Here is a 13,631-nt window from a genome sequence, read left to right as displayed (position 1 = left end):
AGAGCAAGCTTCAAAAATATGATAAGGGACCTCAAAGTCCTTTTCCAACTATGCCAATAATCGGATTTTAAAAAAAGAAAAAAATCCTCTTTCTACTAGCACTGTTTCTCTTGCATCTACCCAGCCATCATGGCCCTGAAAACTTGGAATTGTTTTTAAGAGTTTTGCTCCCATAAGGGTTTTTTTGGCATAAAATTGTTGGAACAAAAATTTATGGAAGATATAAAATTTGGCCAAGTTAAATCAGCCTTCTGTAGTTAAGGAACATACAGGTCATATATATTTTAATAATTGAAGACTATCTTAAGAGTAATGTCACTATTGTTTTAAATATAAATTATGAAAAATCATGTGTATTTACATGCGATTCATATATGAATGTGTTTGTGTGTATTTGCATGTATGCACATACATAATATTTCCATACAGCTTGCATATGCTTTCAGTGCTAATCCCTCAAATATTTTTTGCACATACTTAAATATGCATCTAAGCAAATGCTGGCCTCATGTATGCATCATTAAGCACATCTAAGGGCTTAACCTTATGAAACAACCTTTTGGGGCTAAAATATTTACCATGAGGCAATGTGAACATCAAATGATGACAATGACATTGGAAGTTATTTGTGTTTACATAAGTATTAATGGAATGGCTCAAGGACACTGTAAAGGGAATTCCATAAATTGGATGCTGCCCACATCATCCCTGGAACCTTGCCCATCATGTGCTACTAGTGAGAAAAAACATGACAGTCCAAATCGCATTCATTACCAAAGTGCGGGGAAAGTGTCAAAATGGCTTTACTACAAATGAGAATTAAATCTTTGAAGTATCACTTGTGACACTTTCTGAAAGGGGGAAAAGTAATTCGTGGGAGGGCACCATAGTAAAATCCCAAATATAAGAGAAAAAAGAAAAACTTCAGTCCAGAGGCAGCATGTAGCCTCGGGTTATACAAATTTCTCTTTTTGGGGGTTCCCAGCAAAATACAATCATTATGGGAAAATAGTAATGCTTAGTCAACCTAGCAGTGCAAGATCGAATTCCCTATTCATTTCCCCTAATAAAAAGAAAAAATCCCAAAGAGTTAAAAATAGCTCTTTGCCACTTTGTTTTCAGTTCTTCAGCTATTGATTCCTACATCCTCCAATATCTCCATTTTGCCATTGTGGATCCTATACTTATTATATGTGACTCTACTAAAAATCAGTGAGGCAGAGAAATTCTTCTTATCCCTGTGCCATAAGAGCCCTCCCACGCTATCCATGAGGTCAGTATACCTTTTGTGTCGTCCCTTACATATGGCCCACATGGAAAACTAGAGACCATTCTGCGGTTTCATTTTGAATAAGTGATACAACTTAAAGAGGAATAGAAGAACAGCTGACTGTGCTCTGAGCTGGCGAGAAACCTATGTTCACAGCGTTCCAAATTGTCAGCTCTCTGAAATATTTCATTATCAATCTCTTTGTAGGAAAGCTTTGAAAAGAAAGTGAAAGATTCCAAGAGGCAGTAGAAGGAAGTCAGGAAAAACGCCTGTGCAACAAGTCACAAAACAAAAATTGGCACACTCACTGTGTGTGGTGCAATGGAAAATAAGACTCAGTAGCATCTCCAGCCCTGCTTTTACATTATATGGGAGAGAAGAATTATGAAGCATTTTTTTACCTAGGTTTATAGAGACAAAAGGCTTTGCAAACTTGAAACCCAAGGGAGTTTAGCAATTAAGAATGAAAAACATGGCCAGTGAAATGCGCAGCAGCCTGTGCTGGCAGCAGTACTGCACAGCGGTGCCGCAGGCCACAATTTTTTAAAGCGTTCCTAGCGAGCTGCAGGAGCAGTGACATTTCCACACACATCTTGAAAACAACGCAGATCTTGCTCTAGCAGTGTCACAGCTTTGCTGGGTCTCAAAAACACCATGCAGGTCTGTAGCCCAAATTCTCACCTGGCATATCTCCATCCAGCTACGTCCAAGTCACAATTTTACCCTGTTGTCCTTTCACCGAGTGTTTGGGTTGCCGTTTCTTAATTTATGACTGTATGTTTTTATTTGTCTGTTTTTCCCCCATTGTGGACTGTCTGCTGACTATATGAGCTGGCCGCTACAAACCTGGAGTGCAGCTGGGACGAGGACTGGGCATGGTTTTTTATTCTTTCCCATAGCAAAACATCTCAGATGAAACAGGAGCGAAACTGGAAAACTCAAATGCCATGGTGTTGTTCAGATTATGTTATTTATTCACTGTGAAAATCCTGCTTCTGCATGGGTCATAATCAGAAAGAAGCTAATGTTCGTACATGTATTATTAATATGACCATGGCTTTAAGTACTATTGTTAATGTGCGAGGCCATAGTAATGCGGTGACTTTCACATTAGTAGTCCAAAAAGCACAGCTTCTTAGAGAAACAAATTAGAAAAATACTACTGCACATCTTTCATAATTACAAACGTTAATATTAGTCTCTGTCATCACGCAAAAGACTTTTAGTGGTAGACTCAATAGCATAAATAAGGTGGAACTAGAGCCTATTGTATACAAACTGCAGCTGCGAGTGCAGCTAGCCTAGGCTAGACTCCTACTTACATTGCTTTTAAAGTAACAATCTGGCATGAAAGCTCTTGAAAAAAGCCCTGAAATCAATGCTTTTCAACTCACTGGGAGACGCTTAAAATGCATGTTTTAGTTCTGGGCTAAAAGATTTAGGGAGTTGCTTCTGATGGGGAAAAATAGCCTACAGAGAAAATGAAATGCTTTAATTCTTCAATTTAGACAATTGCCAAGGTTCAGGCATGAGAATAAGTTTTATTATTTTGATCTTCACTTCAATTAGGAGAGAAATGCCATTAAGCTTGCATCTGAATTGCTAAATTTTCGTTTGATTTCTGAGTCATCCCTAAATCCAGTCCAAATTGCCCTCTGGATTTTATAACTCTCACTGGACAAATAATTTAGAAGACTACTATTGATGGGCTTCTAACACTCTCGTATTCAAGGCATCTGACTTGAACATGTCCCAAGACAGGAATGGCATAAGACCTGACCTTGAGAGTTTCAAACGCATGCATTTCTTTTTCGTGAAGGAGACATTATTACAGCCACTATTTTTGAGGTTGCAGTCAGAGCCAATCTATGTTTATAGTCCAGACAAAAACCAAAAATATGCAGTTCCACTGTTTTCAAAGCAGTCACTGTTGCGTTATAAACTCACTAGCTGTATTACATATTTTATATGTAACAGGTAGTACATATTTTTTATGTCTCCAGCTTCTCCCTTCTGTAAGGAAAAAGCTTTCTTGCATTCAAAGATTCTGGTTTTAAAAGGGTCAGTGGCCTTTCTGATGTTTTAAACTTTCAGTAAGTGACACATTTGATAAAATAAGATTTCTATGCTTTGTTTCTGCACTTTTTGGCAGACTTGTATCACAAGCTTTGTAAGAGATGTGCCCCCACCATCAGATAATAAACTGATTTTGCAAGGATTTAGTATTTCACGAAGGAATGTTTGGAACTGGCCTTCTCTTCCTTTTAGTGCTTTTATCACATGAGCTTTTCTTGTTCTGTGTTTGGTTTATCATTTCTGACTGCTTTCATTTTTGATACATATCAACATAGTAGGAAAATGACTTTTAGCCAAAAAATTGTCTTCAATTTTCTGATTCCAGTTGTATAAAGCATGTGATTTCATGTGCTGAATGATATGTTTCTTTGATGATGTTTGAGAACTTCCTAATTGTAGGTGAAATGGTAGTTAAAAATACTTCTGAAGACCATAGCAGTTCTGAATTTTTTTTGCTGTAGTATATTCAAGAATGAGGGTGAACAATTCTTTGATTACCAGAGGAAAAAAAAATCCACAATCCCGTAAGACTGACAAGAGATGAAAAGAAGAGGGATGTATTAAAAAAAAAACCATTGTACAAAACTATTTATATGTCTGGGATTGTATATGCCTGTGTGTGTCTCTATACATTCCTACATTTTTACTCATACTATTCCTTGTCCTATTGATAATTTTAATTCTGAAATATTACTGCAGTAGTATCATCTCAGCTTTAATGAATGCAGTCAAATGTCCCCTTCTATATGCTGTCCTGATCCAATGTCGGGAAGGTTTCGATACGATCCCAAGAGCGAAATTAAGACACAAATGAGGCCAAATGCCGTATACCCAAAAGAGTTTTTATTATCAAAAGTAGAAAATAGTAGCAATAGGATAGGATGGAAGAAAAGGCAGAAAATCAAGCAAGCAGTCGGGATAAAGCTGCAAGGATAGTCACCACCATGGATCCAGGGGCGTCCCGTCGGTCCTCAGTCTTCAATTCTTCGGTGGTGGGTGCACACCATGGCTTGTCTCCACGGGTTTTTATAGGGCATATTTCGATGAGGTATGCACGTATGTATTGTTCATGCACTGTTCATACGCTGCAGGTTTCGTCTATCACACAACCTTCGTGTGATCAACACTAGAAACCAGTATCTTATCTCAGAGACTACAGTTTCCATGAGAATGGTTGTCTCCAGGTTCCTGCATGCTTCATCCGCTCCAGCCTATCTCCTCCCCTGGATGCCTCAGTGGCCTGGTAATTTTCCTTATGGAGAGAGGAGTGTCCTGGTTAAACAGGCAGTCTCAGAGACAAAGAGCTCCACATAAGCAGTTCACAATTCAGTCTCTCATGTCAAACAATCCTTGAGATGAATGGCTTGAGATGACAGTCCGGTCTCTCACACCTAACAATCTTTGAGACAAACAGCTCCACAGAACAATTGTCTCTCCCAGATGCAAGAAAAGAATTCACTGTTTTGGTCCCTTATAACATCCATTAGTAGTATGTCTGCAGTAACATCTTACTACGTGACAATATTTCCTACTGTTGGCAATACTAAGAACTCTGCATCATTTATTCCACCTTAACTGGTAATTGCATTCTGCTTGCCGACCAAGTTAACATAGTTTTCTCATTCCTATTATTTTTCTTTTTACCTCCTGTTCAGTCCTTTGCTGTTTTGAAGACTGGTGTCTTCCTCCTTTCTCAAATGATGGCTGCATCAGTGATTCATGAAGCGCTGTGTACATGGTTTGTTGATTTGACTGCAGGATTTGGTTAGCTTGAATACTATGTACGTATAAGCTAGTCACCCCAAAGATTGAGTATATTTGAAGGACAGATTTCGTAATACCTTCCTTCCATGCCATCAGCTTATCACTTTATCTGGTTTTTGAAGAATGTAACAATTTTTAGAAAGAATTTAATGATAGGACGAACTATGATGTCAGACAGATGGCTTCAAATTACAGTTATTAGAAACCAGCCTAACAATCTGCGCTTTAATAATTAATCATTGAAGAGCCCTTATTTTAAGCTTGTCTTAGAAATACCATTTCTCTGATGTGCATGTAACTTGGGAGAGGACGGACAAATTCAGCGATTTTTTTAGCCAATGTTTTCCCCTCTTATTGAGGCATAGGGTTATCTGTCTATCCAACCTCTTGCAGCTGCAGAAATCGTCTTTGTGCAGCACTAACAAGATGCTTGAAACAGCTGAATTAGACTAATCCAAACAGTTCCCTAAGAACTGCAGATATTACCCACTATATGCAAATACATACATCTTTTCTGCTAGGCATTTTGTAAAACTACTTAATTTGTACGGCAGAGAAGCAGAAGATTTTGGCTTCAACCAGTGTAATACTCACTGAGAACAGTGTAAATTCAATAGATATAATTCACAATAACCAAGAATCTGACTTCATCTCGGGTATCTTGGCAGAATTTGAAAACTGTGTGTTTTCTAGAAAGACTACGGCCAATAGAAAGGCTTCAGCAGTGGAAAGCTACCGAAGACCACAGCCAGCCAGCTTGGTTCTCTGCTTCTCCACAGCCGTTTCACAGGGGTGGTAGAGCCCAGCCTGTGGTTGCACCCTGTGACTGTGAATGCTGCGGTGCCATTGCTGCTCTTCCCACAGCTTCAGTGTCACACGTTTGTTCCACTGTCTGCTGATGGTCCTCCCGTTGTTTATAAGTATGTGGATATATCACATACATATACACATCAATATATATAATAAGCATATACATGCTTATATAGACATGCCAGTAGTTCAGACATAACTGTAGGAGCTCAAATTTTTTTAGATGTTCAAATGTCATGGTAAATAGGCATTTATTTGAATTCTGATCATGTTTTAAATCATTCTGCATTCACTCTGACTTCGAAATGTGACCTGAAAAAACCCCACATGGATTCAGCATCTATTAGAATGCTTTCGTGTGAAAACTGTACACTTTTTTTCTCCTTTGGCCCCCACCTCCACCACCTTGGATGTACACTTTCCATGGGCACTCTCCTGTAGGAACATTTAGATACTTGTCTTCCAGATTGGCCTCAGTGGGCAGAAGCAGTGGAAGTGAATGGAGTTCAGGTTAATTAACACTAAGTGACTAGAAATCACAGGGACTAGAGTGCTTGAAGAGGAACTCCTGATTCATGAGTACCACTTATTGATTTCTTTTTAGCCATTTGTCTTGCTCCTTCTGTGCTGTTCCTCTGTTGTTTTTTTCCCCCAAAACATTCTCACAAAGTACTTCTGTTTTTAAAAACAACAGATGCAATCCATCTCAGGGAAATGATAAAGATAGCAAGAAAGCTGAAAATTACTGGGAGTATGTGCTTGGCTGTGGTTCTTCCGAAGTTCTCAATACCCAGACAGTGAAGCACAGGAACTCTCCTCCGACTGCAGTAAATTGAAAGGAGGAGTCTCGTCCTGTGCTTTGAAGGTCAGGAACCACAAAGAGGGGGCCTGTAACCCACAATCTAATGCAGGGGAAGGCAGAAATGCAAAATGGTTTGGTCAGCCTTTATTTTTCATATCTTTTAGAAATCTGCAAAATAAACATTAGTCTTCTGAGGTATGCAATTTCCCTGGAGCCATCTTTGCTCTTTTATGCATGTTTACTTTTAAGATGCGTTTTCCTAGTTTTCCAAAATGCATAAATAGTTTCTAAAAAAGGAAACAGAACCCCATTTGTTTATCGAAGGGGCTAGAACAAGCTCCCAGAGTCATTCTTGGATAAATAAATACAGAAGATAAGTAAAGTTAGGAAAGAAAAATAACTGAATATTTATCTTCTTACCTGAGAGATTGATCATTGTCAAACCTATTACGCTTTTTTGTACAGCTCTGCAGGCATGTGTTTGTACAGAAGAACAATAGTAAAGCTCATTTACAGCTGCTTTAGTCTGTAATACCAATAATATATGTCATTACGTTTCCATGCTTTGGAAAGCCTGCAAGCAGGGTAAACTTAACTGTAAGACTCCACTATTTTTATTTTCGTGAATTAGCAAAATATGTTCACATTAGATGAATGATGTTAATGACACAGAAAGTGAAAGTGAGTTGGAGATCTCAAGGAGTCAGTGAGACACTTGTTCCCAGCATCCCCGATGTTTACAAGCTGGAGTCCTCTAGAGTAACCTGTGGTATCTCCCCTTTCTCCTTAGGACACTATGTACTAGGCAAATATTTGCTTATACATTCAATGCTGGTTTTTACTGGGATTCACCTGACCAAATGTGTCAGGATACCTGTCCATAGAGCAGTCCACTAGTGAACTCTTTATGCTAGTCTCCATTTGCAAATAGTCAGTAGTAGGGGAGGTGATAGTCAGCTGATCAGTCTTAGTCATCTACTTCAAAATGAGATGACTCATACTCCACAAATAACCATTTCTTTCCACTGACTTTTAAAATCGAGAAAACTATCTCCTGTTAAGATATTTAAACTGCAGGCATTTTTATATGTCTAGAGCTACAATTGAGAGTCATCAAAGTAAATTTAACATGTTTGCATCTGTTCAGATTAATTTGACTCTTCTAGCCTACTAGTGTCCTGTGGAATGGGAATGCAAAAACAATGAATTGCAGGTGGTGGCATGCAGAGGATCTCACGTCTCTCAGACCTTGTTTGTCTGCACCTTACCTCTTCATCAGTTTAATAACAACCTGAATAAGAGAAAGACATGTATCACCATGAGTTAAGATCTAATGTGCTTTGCACTGAACCAGAGGACAGAAAGTTTAGGCTAATCCAATCCATACTGTGTTCACATGATGCAGTGCCCAAGAAATTCCCAGATGGATTCTGATCACATTATGGGAGAAACCTATTACCATAGGTTTTACCATATGACAAAAATACTTCTAGCCACGTGGTTAGGGAATGTCTACACCACTGTGTGAATGAACAAATAATCCAGGACAGTCTGTTTCTTGCTGATCACTAAAGGCCTTAGTGGCCACGTAAAAAGAGGCAGGCCAGATTTATTTGGTGGGTTTAACTTAGTCTGTGGGCCATGGGTTCTCCATCCCTTTGACAGAGATCACCTTCAGGGAAGAAATCAGAAAAAAGTTCAAACCTAGAATGAAGCTTTTTCTTTTACTTCCAATTTACAAAAAAAAGCAATTGCTAAGTGTTATGCTTCAGATTAAAAACAATCCTGTAATTAGAAAAAAAGTCCTCCTTGCAGGACTGCCTAAAACTAAACCATATGACTGACAGTGTTGTCCAGACGCTCCTTGAACTCTGACAGGCTTGGTGCTATGACCACTTCCCTGGGCAGCCTGTTCCAGTGACCGACCACCCTCTCCGTGAAGAACCTTTTCCTAATGTCCAACCTGAACAACCTGAACTTCCCCTGACGCAGCTTCATTCCATCTCCTCATGTCCTGTCGCTGGTCACCAGAGAGAGGAGATCAGCACGTCCCCCTCTGCTGCCCCCCCCTCGAGGAATTTGTAGACTGCGAGGAGGTCACCCCTCAGCCTTCTCTTCTCCAAGCTGAACAAACCAAGTGGCCTCAGCCGCTCCTCACAAGTCTTGCCCTCTAGGCCTTTCACCATCTTGGTCGCCCTCCTCTGGACATACCCTAATAGCTTGATGTCCTTCTTATATTGACGCACCCAAAACTGCATACAGTACTGAAGGTGTGGCCACACCAGTCCAGTGTAGAGTGGGACAATCACCTCCCTCAACCAGCTGGGTATGCTGTGCTTGATGCACCCCATGACACGGTTGGCCTTTTTGGGGTCAACCTTTTCTTACTTCCTTTTTCTTGCTCTTGTATCTTGTCCTTGTTGATGGTAAAAGGTAGGCAGAAAAGGGGAGACAAAAATCAAATCTTCTGACCCTTCCTTAAAGAGACAACCTGCCACTATTCTTTTTTAAGTTTTCTAAATTACCATTTACTTCTTTTTGCAATTTATTTCACAGTATCACAGAATCACAGAAGAGCTGCGGTAGGAAGGCACCTCTGAATATCATCTCGTCCAACCACCCTGCTTAAGCAGGGTCACCTAGAATAGGTTGGCCAGGACGATATCTAGTCAGATTTTGATATACAAGGATGGAAACACTGCAAACTCTTTGGACAACCTGTTCTGCTGCTTGATCACCCTCACTATAATTTTTTCTTATGTTTAAATGAAATTTCTTGTATTTCAATTTGTACCCTTTGCCCATTGTCTGTTCACAGCATACTGTGGAGAAGACCCTGGCTCCGTCTTCTTTACGGGCCCCATCAGGCACAGGTAAGATCCTCCTGAGCTTTCTCTTCTCCAGGCTGGAAAGTCCCAGCTCTCTCAGCTTCTCCTTCTATGATGGACGCTCCAGTCCCTTGATTGTGGCCCACCTTTTGGTGGAGGTAAAGGACCAGATTTGGCCATCAGCGGCTCTCCCCACACACCTGAAATATAAACTCTTGTCAGTGTTGGATATGTGGTGCCAGACAGCTTTGTACATGTCAGCACACCTTCGGAGTTATCTAGAGAACAGCCAAAGCCATACTGGGTGATTTCAGTGTTGTTCAAGTACTAGCTGATTTCAGAAAGCTTACTTGCATAATAACATCTTTATTTAAAGTGGCATGCTTTAATGCTGCCACTTTAGTCACTTTTCTTTGTCTCAGAAGCTGCTATGAAGCTGAAAAAAGGGCAAATACCCCTCCATTATATGTTACTTTTCCTCCTTGATTGGAAGCTCTAAGGCACCATGATAAAAAATAACCTTTTTTTCCTCACAAACTAGAGCTAGTCTCTGTACTGCTTCAGAGTAGTCTATCTCAGAGCAGGAGATAAAAGAAGCTGAGCAAGAGTTCAGCACTGTCGTTCCTTTCTTTAATGCAATCCCAAGCTTCCCTATAAATTAGTGTCATGACATGACTAAGCTTCTGCCCCACACCAGGATGTCTGCATAGGGTTGATGTCAGAGGTGAATCCATGGTTCAGGTTAGCACAGTGAACAAAGAAAGCACGATCAAATCAGTGCATTGGTAGACCCTAGCTGAAGAGCTGGGGCCACAATCTCACTAGCCCACAAAGCTGATGCTGCGTCTGGGCTGGCAGGATTTTGGGGTGAGCTCTTGCGATCTTGTTGCACACACAGTGCTATTAAGACTGCAGCAGAACTCAGTTCTCTGTCAATTTAGGAAAGATTTCCTATTTTCAGTTACATAGATTACAGTTAATGAGGTACTGTGGTGAAAATATAGTAACTGACAATAATATTAATTATTGCAGATCAAGTGCTTTTTTCCTAAAGTAGTTGTGTTGATGTCAAGAGGTAGCAAGTGGTTGCAATATCAAGCATATAATTTGCTGACAAAGAGGCATGCATTTGCTCTTTCTAGTGCAGTGGTTTCTACTGGCTTTCATTTTCTCTAAATTCCAGTCCGTAGTCCCCAAAAAAGCTTAACTTGAAATACTTTCTCACCCTGCATTGATTTATTCAAGGAATTGACTGTGTGGTCAATCAAGTAACCCTGAAGTGATTAATTAGAATGTGTTTAGTTCATTGATTTGTTATTATATAATATGCCAGCTTCTGAAGCTAATGAAGGAAACAGGCCCAATAACACTTTTTGTCAGAAAAAAAATGGAAAGGAGACTTTGGCTTCAAAAGGGTTTCTTTCTATTCAAGCTGTGCAGAAAAGTCCACATTTTTTGCAGTACTGCCAAACCTAAGCATTTACCCATTAAGTTCCTAATCTTAAAACTTCTTGATGTTATAAAATAGTAATTGTATGGGCTTATTTTTAATATCTAAGCCTTTAAGGTACCCTTGGGTGTAAATTTGAATTTTGACAATGAAGATTAAAAGAAAAGTTAATTTTCAAATAAAAGCTGAATTTGTCATATTAGCATGTCATTCCAGGTATTAAGTAGATTCCTATATCATCGAGGAAGATGTCTTCCCTTGGGAAGAGGACTATGGTTTCTGAGGAGCCTATATAAGCCTGTTTGATATTATGGTTTGACAAGAAGGCTCAAACATGTAATTCAGCTAGCATGAAATGACACCGAGACAAAAGTAACTGAAGACTGGACAAGGTCAGCTAGTGGGAAAAGTCAGGTCTCTGTCCAGACAGAAAAAAAGAAGCCAGAGATGTAACACAAAGCTGTAGAACTGCAAGGAAAGGCAAGATGCTGTAACAAAGCCTAGTGAATCCTGAAGAGGCAGTAACGGCTGTATCCTGTGTCACACTCGACTTGCCGATGGCATAGGATTCTGCCTGAGAGAAAAAAACACTTTGCTTCTTGTCTTCAGACTCTATGTCCAATAAAAGTACTTTCAGCGTAGAACACATATTATTCCACAGCAACGTAATCAGACAAATAGCTATCTGACACTGCTGCTGAACCGCTTTACTGCGCTATACTAGAATATAAACAGGCAAAAAGATTCATGGTTGATGGTACACACAGATGTGAAGAGAAGAACCCACCTAGGTGGAAGTGCAGCTCCCATGGTGGAGGCTGACATCCTGTCAATCTACTGCAGGTACACTTAGTCAAAACATAAGTGCCCCTCCCAGTTTAGTCAGCAGTATCAGATGTGCCGGAGGAAGCCACAAAAATTTTGACTAGAGGCAATTTAAGGAACAGCATCAACAAGAAGTCTAAACTTAATAGGGGTAGGAATGAGTTTACACACTAAACATTTTCCTTGCCATATTCTTTTCTTTTCACCATGCCAATGTAAATATGGGTGCCTTTTAGCTTTATAAACACCTGTTTAATTTGTAATTTCAGTTGTCTGCAGTGTTGATGGTAAACTAAAACTGGGAAATGCATTGCGGGGTTAACTTTTAAAATCTTTCTGTCAGTTTTAATTATACTTTTTAAATAAGCCTGGTTGTTTTTCAGTCTTTTGGAATGCACCTGTACTCTCCTACTCTAAAAATGATTTACAACACAATAAGGGAAGTTGCCTAAAATGTACTCGCTAACTCTTATATTCTGTTATTTATCTTTAAGTGTAAACTCCAAAGGAAAAAAATCTTTGTACAACTGCCTAAGTCCTAGTCCTATAACTTTTTTTTCTGTGCCACTGCAGGAGACTTGTGTGCTCACAAACTTGTTCACTGTCCTAATTCTATTGGTGGATTTAAATGGAGGTATTACTACTGCCCAAACCTGCAAATTTTAGATGCAAACTTTTAGGTAAAGGCAGGCCACGTCCTGAAGCATGTGAAATCTCTCCAACAAAAAAAATCCTCAATGTGATGGCTCTGTGTTGACACAGAGAATTAAAGACATCTTTGACAATACATCACTGAAGTGATTAGTGATCCTTGAATATTTTCAGCAATTTTTTTCTGGCCCTACTGAGACTAATATTTTGCTTGCTTTTGTCATCAGTGTGCATGTCAACGGATGTTTTCATCGTGCTGTCCACAGCGACCCAGAGGTCTTTTTCCAGAGTGGCAGCAGCTAGAATACTGAAGCATAGGGTAGAAGACAGTATAAGCTGCTCGTGTAAGCTGATAACATCAACAGAAAGGAATGAGTAGCTTGAGTTTTATTCAACACAGAATCAGTTTCCTTGCAAAGAACACAATAAATTTACACAACCTCTTGAAGTGTGCAATATAGCGTGGGTAGTTTTAATTTGTAGAAACTATTAATTATTACTAACAATGGGAACTTTTTTGTCGGAAATTAGAAATCTATTTGAAAAGTAATTACTTCATTAAATTTAGTAATTGTGTGCTATAGCCACCTCAATCTTCTTTAAAATGAATGACAAGACACTTTTGTCATTCATTGTTCTATGTGAATTTAAGAAGTACGACTCTCCTATTTAATATTAAAGCAAAGAGGAAAAGCTCTAGTAGACATTCCTGAGCCAAATGAGTAGAGCATTTTGGAAACTGGAAAGGTATGTCAGTACTGTAGCCACAGAAACCAGGACTAAGCTATAAAATTGCTAACTTCAATGAAACATGGGCAGGAGGTCCTTTACCTTAAGGGTATCCTCCAGGTAAGAAGGCGTAGCTCCTTCCTAGGGCTTCCACTTCCCACCTGTACAGGTGAGAAAAGAAAAAGGGATGAAGCCTTGCAGATATTCTTCTACTTTGAATTTTGAGGAGGAAAAGTTTTTTATTTCAATGTCTGGCTTGTTAACCTGATTGCAATGATAGAATTTTTCAGGACAAAGGAAGAGGAAAAAGGCAATAAAAGAACCAGAATGCTGAAAACCATTGCAAACCTTTAGGCAACTTTAGTTGTGCAAACAAAACTGTATTTGCAGATAGTTGCACATGCATTTTTTTTGTGCAGTTTTTAA

This window comes from Aquila chrysaetos, chromosome 7, assembly GCF_900496995.4.
Source record: "Aquila chrysaetos chrysaetos chromosome 7, bAquChr1.4, whole genome shotgun sequence".
NCBI classification, from domain to species: domain Eukaryota; kingdom Metazoa; phylum Chordata; class Aves; order Accipitriformes; family Accipitridae; genus Aquila; species Aquila chrysaetos.
This window is presented reverse-complemented; position numbering follows the sequence as displayed.